This window comes from Chroicocephalus ridibundus, chromosome 3 (genome assembly GCF_963924245.1).
Source record: "Chroicocephalus ridibundus chromosome 3, bChrRid1.1, whole genome shotgun sequence".
Classification (NCBI taxonomy): Eukaryota; Metazoa; Chordata; class Aves; order Charadriiformes; family Laridae; genus Chroicocephalus; species Chroicocephalus ridibundus.
The window spans coordinates 80,658,343-80,664,197 of record NC_086286.1 but is presented as its reverse complement, the minus strand read 5'-3'; the positions used below and the strand labels follow the sequence as shown (position 1 = coordinate 80,664,197).

At 43.3% G+C, this 5,855-nt stretch overlaps 1 long non-coding RNA gene across 1 annotated transcript; it reads left to right on the top strand.

The window, feature by feature from the left end:
- Positions 1–281: 281 nt before the first annotated feature.
- On the top strand, positions 282–5,117 carry LOC134513768 (uncharacterized). Its single transcript, XR_010070503.1, has 3 exons — positions 282–379; positions 2,770–2,820; positions 5,001–5,117. It is a non-coding gene; the product is annotated as an uncharacterized LOC134513768 (long non-coding RNA).
- Positions 5,118–5,855: the final 738 nt, after the last annotated feature.

The following is a 5,855-nucleotide window of genomic DNA, read 5'->3' as shown; positions in this document are numbered from 1 at the left end:
CAGTGCTCTCCCAGCTGCTCTCCGGTGCTCGTGTGTGGTTCGGCTCCCGCCCCCCCGGGGCCGAGCCCTGCTTCTAGACTGCGTGATGAGTCAAGGTATTGTGGCTGGGACTGCGAGCGCTGGCTCTGTCACCAAGCAGACAGACAGACATTCAAAGAAACCACAGCCCTCTGCTTTTCTTTGCCCGTGTTTGCTTAATCAAATTCGGGCTGTGTGTGCGCGTACGCATTTTTTTCACCCCCCAGCACAAACAAATACTGCTCAGCACCTGAGGGTGGCTGGCTCTCAGAAGTGCCTCTGGAAAGATGACTCAGAGGAGGAGTAGCGGGAGGCTCCTATGGCATTCGTCCGAACGCGGGAAAGAGCATTCCCTCTTACTGTAAGTGATCTAATTATATTACTGTAAATCTCACTCTCACATTTTCGGCTACCTCCGCATCGGCTCTCAGGCTGCGCTTATGTAATTGTGGAAAACTTTCTACCAAACAGAAGATTCCTGCTGCATGCCACATATTGTTTGCAGAAGACTTGTGTGTGAGCGTGGGCGGGGAAAGGAGACTTCAGTGCGGGAGACTGAAAGTGGTACCTTTTCTAAAGGTCACGAGTACTCTAATTTGTGCATTAGTTTGCACCGAGGGCCTGTAACAACTGCAAAGAAAATGAGCAGTCTAAGGAAGGTATGTTGTTTTCTTCAGTGCGATAAATCCCATTTAGACAAATAGGCCAAGTTTTTCATCCCCGATGTTTCAATTAAACACAATATTGCCTTCTACTTCTTGTCTTCAGTCTCACCTACCACCACTGATCTTATCATTAGGCAGCTGATAGAGTCATGGCTACATTTCAGGGGTCCTCTACCTGTATCCCCTATAGGTGCTCCCCACAAGTCCGCTCATCTCACACAGACCCCTGTTAACACAACCAGAGGACCAGGACTTAGGTCAGGAGCATCTGATAAAAGAGGATCCAGGTGACGAGCTGGGAGCAGTAAGCACTTGGGGAGTAAAAGGTATTTCATGGCTGTGTCAGTTATTATTGGTACAGCGAGCTGGGTCAGGTCTCGTTAAGTGGGTATGGGTAGAAGCGGCTCTTCCACTGGGGCCTAACGAGGGAAAGGGTAATTGCTCTGTTGGGGAACTGAGGGAAGGGAGGGGAGCAGCGCCTGCAAGCCCTGCTCTCGCTGCAGCTCGGGAAAGGCGGTGGCAGCAGCACGGATGGATGCAGCGGTGCACGCCAGCACTTGCCGGAGCAGCCAAGGAGTCTCAGAGTGACAAAAGTCCCAAGGACACAGTCAGAACAGCACCATAAGCATGTCCTGAGAAAACCTGAGAGAGCGCCTGGGGCAAAATGCTGGATGGAAAAGATACCCGAATGGCAGGAGAAGACTCTGGGCACGTCTATGCAGCCTGGTGCCCCTGGCTGGTGCCATTCCACCTGCGCGCAGAGCCAGCCCGGGAGGAGAGCCTCAGCTGGTCTGTGCCACCCCTCAGAAGATGCTCTTGTGCTCAGCTGGCCGGGGTCCGGCCGCCTCGGAGCCCCTGCAGAGCAGCCTGTCTGCATCTGACCGAAGGCATGCCCACACAGCCTCTGAAATGCTTCCTTTTTAAAAAAAAAAAAAAGTTTTTATTTTAATCCCTGCTCTGTTCAGAGGGAAAAAAAAATAAAAGCACATTCCTGGTAAATAAGGTAGAACATCTCAAGCAATTGGCAACACCATCTTCTCCATTTAACTGTGGCAGTCCACTGAGGCCGTGCATTTGACATAGATGGTTGAGTCAGAAGAGACAATGTTATTTAAAAAATATAGTTTCTAACAGAGCCCAGAACTTGATCTATTGTCTAGGAATCCAAGTGGCAATAGGCCATATAAAAGAAGGGAGGGAAAGGGTCACTCTAGCCCATTCTTCTAAATCAAAAACAAGCAAAGACAGAAAAAAAAATTGCAGAAGGTCAACTGAGGAGCTAGGACCCGAGTCCAGGAAATTGTCAGACAAAGCAACTACAATTTATATGGACCCCTTGCTGCTTGCTAGGATTACGTCTCTACACTTGCACCTCTGAACAATGTCCACATTCAGATTCTAGTTAAACTAAGGAGGGATGAAGCAGTGATTTTCCGAGGTAGGCACAAAGTGGAAGTATAAACAGGGAATTTATGCCAATGGCCTGCCACAGGAAGAGGGAATATGAGGGTGTAGTGACAGCACGAGCAAGAAGATGCTGAAAGCAACCTGAAAGGGCCAGGGAGTGTGTGTTTAAGCTCTGAGTAAAACGTTTTTCCTGTAGTTTTTATTGTCTCTATAAATGCCTGATGAAGACAGAACCTCACATTATGCTCTCTAAAAACCGTAACACAGTTCATACTATAAAGAAGTGAGTTTTCTGTAACTATGATAGTTATTTCATCCTGTGAATACTTCCAAAAAGGACATACACACATAAATTTTCCATAAATTGTCGTACTGAATTTATATGTACACATGGATATTCTAGTTCATCCATCAATACACACATTTTGGATTTGATCTGTTTTCTTATGATTTATTGCACACACATGAAAATGAAAGGCCGAACAATGTAGATGTACTTAGGACCCAGTCCGGATTCAGTTGAGTTGAATTATAACATTCTCATGTTTTTTCTTCATAGCCTTTAAGGACCTGCTATGCTCAGGATACCTTGTATTAGCTGAAGATCTAGTGGTACTCCCTTAAGAAAGAATAATACTTTGCTGATCACAGTCAAGATTTATTGCTCTTCTTTTCCAAGGTACATATGACAGGATTCACCACCTCTGCATCTGCAAACGACGCAGCCTGGGTATGTCTGAAGAAGTGGGCATGTATGATGTTTTCTGATTGTCTTTCCTCCCACATCAAAATCCCGTCTGTTGGCATCAGGCGAGTAACTGGAAATATCAGCCTGTCTTTAAGAATTAAGTTTCTGTCCTTTAAGGCTGCAGACGTGTCTTCAGAACAAGAAACCAAAACATTCAAAGGTCCAAAGGCAATTAAAAGGGACCTGACATTCATTGTTTTTTGGGACGCTGAAGTTCTTAAGCCACTCCTGTGCTTTTGGGGGACTAACTTGGCAGGCCTGGAAGTTGTTGACTTGTACTGGGCAAGCAGGAGCGGTGGAAGGAGAGGCCTTTCCTCGTGATGGCACCTCCTCTCTTGGAGCGTTGGATGTGTTTGTTCTGCCCACAAGGTGCTGGCGATACGTCTCTACCATGGCCAAGTTTCTAAATTCCTGTGAGTCACCCTACTCTCTTATTAAAGAGGAAGATATTTTTAGAAATTTAACAGGATCAAACAAATAATGCTACTCTTTGTTTTAGTTCCACACTATGCTCTAACATCTTTGATCCCTTAGTTTTTCAACACCCTTTTAGATGTGCAAATGTGGTGTAAATTAGTACAGTTCTGGATTATTTAACTGGTCAAAGTATGGAGTATAGTTAGAAAAGTATAAATATAAGGAGATCTCTGTGAGGTGGTATTTCAGAGCTAAGCACAGATATCAAACTGACTGTTTAATCCTTTTATTCATTTGTGACAGATCGATGTGCTGTGTGACTTCCGAGACTTAATACATCAAATGATTAAAATAAAGTGAGCGCACTAAGGAAGTACAAGCAAGACAAAATATTTAATTATCACCCAGGAAAAATTACACCTGGTTTAATTAAGCCCATTCTAATTGAACTGGGATTAATTTATGGATAAGCTTCATTTTCTAGCTGCAGCAGGGCCACATCTAAAAACATTACTCAAAATATATTAAGATCTACTACTTGTCTTCATTTCAGAGTTAACAAGCATGAAATCTGTCTGACTGGTTAAAAATCTGTACAAGAGTACTATGACAAATCACAATCAGCTGTCACATTTGCCTGTTTTATGTCTTCATTGTTCACTATCTGTGAACATTTATTCAAGCCAAGTGTTGTTTGTATGAATGTTGGTTTTCATTTAACCGAGAAAATTGCTGGGATCAAATAACCATCTAAGCACTTGTTGCAAAGATTGATGGATAAAATGCATCTCCAATATATTCACAACTATAACATAGGCCTAACTAATGCTGTGAAAACACAAGAAATTTCCATTTCCAAAGGAGTTCTAGGAAATTAACATTTACTTTGCACTGAATCAGAATGAAAACAAATGAATTGCCATGACTGAAAAAATCCTTGTATCGCAACACTTTTCTTTCTGTGATAGAAAGCAAATTACAGTTTGAAACTAAAAGTAGCTTTGAAAAAACACCTCCTCCCCCTTAGCTTCCATTCCAAAAATGTTGAAATGGAATATTTTGACCTTCTCACAATACTTCTTCCCAATTTTTTTCCCCAAAACAAAAGGTTGTGAAAATCAACATGCCTCAGAGAGCAGTTTTGGTTTGACAAAATGGCATTTTCTGATGGAAAAAAAGCATTCCATTGGAAAAATTTTTAACCAACTCTAGCAATAACTCTGGATTTCGCACTCTGGGCTAAATTCACAACCCTTCACCCTCTGAAATTAACTGGAATACTTGAGAAGCAAGGAACTAATCAGGGGAAAGAAGCACCCTCCCAGTATGGTTTGGAGACTACAGGGGGGCCTACTGGAACAGATCCGTGCAGGCAGGCTGCTATACGGGTTCCCATGGTGTCTGCTCCCACCAGCCCAATTACAGGATCAGAGGCAGATTTGCAAGAGTCCGATCTTTTTATTATTTTTTTTTTCTGAGGAAATAGCTTCATTTTGTTTTGTTTCTTGCTGTTCTTGGCATGAAATTCATGTTTTATTGGTATGAAATACAAGACTGTTTTGACACTTGCAGAGACAACGCAGACAGAGAGAAACATCTTTCTAGCTATAAACTGAAGTTTGTATGCCTTGTAAATAGCTTTTTATTGCTCATATAGTATAAAAGAAAAAAAAAAGAAAATTCGCTACAAACACAGATAAGTTATCTATGTCTTGCTGTGTACCTTCCTCTTTCTTTCAAAACAGGAACCTGGTTCACCAAGAGCATCTGATCCTTTCGTGTACTTCAGCACATGAAGCAATAAGCTAATCCCTGAAATCTGAGCACAGCTTCAGTGTACAACTGTGAAAAGTTGCCTCCCATTAGGTTAGGTAAGAAGTTGCTTCTCCCCAAGCCTGCTGTAGAGACAAGATGGTCTTGGTGTCTCTTTGGCCTGAAGTGGCTCGGAACTGTTAGACTAATAAAAAGAGTCTGGAGGTTTGGTCCGTGCTGTTGGAAAGCCATTGGCCCTACTTTAAGTCACTTTTGATCTACCGTAAGAGCTAAAATGTACAGGGCTAAAGCCAGCACATTTTTGTCTTGGAAGAGACACAGATCTCTTATCTGCATGTTGCTCCCATATCTAATACAGCATAAATGCAACTTTCATCCTATAAGGACTTGAGGCTAAAGCAGGCAGGAAACAACGTTTTCCCTCTCTCAAAACTTTTAAAGACCTTTTTTTTCCCAATAAATCTGTACCTCATTAAGATGAATCAAAAGCCTTTAAGCCCTTTTCTCACACACAGAGAGAAGACTTAGCACCCAAGACGCAGGAGATGTAGAAGCCTCAAGAAGGACCAAACAGCTACATGCGTACCCAAATGCAGAGCGGAGCTGGGGTACTCTCCAGCTCTGTGGCATCTTCTTGGTCAGGGCCACTCTTGTTGCATGCTCCCATCCTCAGGTGCAGGAGCTGAGGTGCTTGGGCTATGACCCATGCTGACTCCTGAGCCATGCTAGCAGGCCTGGGCTAAAATTGTGCCAGGGACCCTTCTAACTGTTTAATAGCATGACCATGTCCCAGCACCCAAGTCCACGGCAGTGATACTTTATAATTT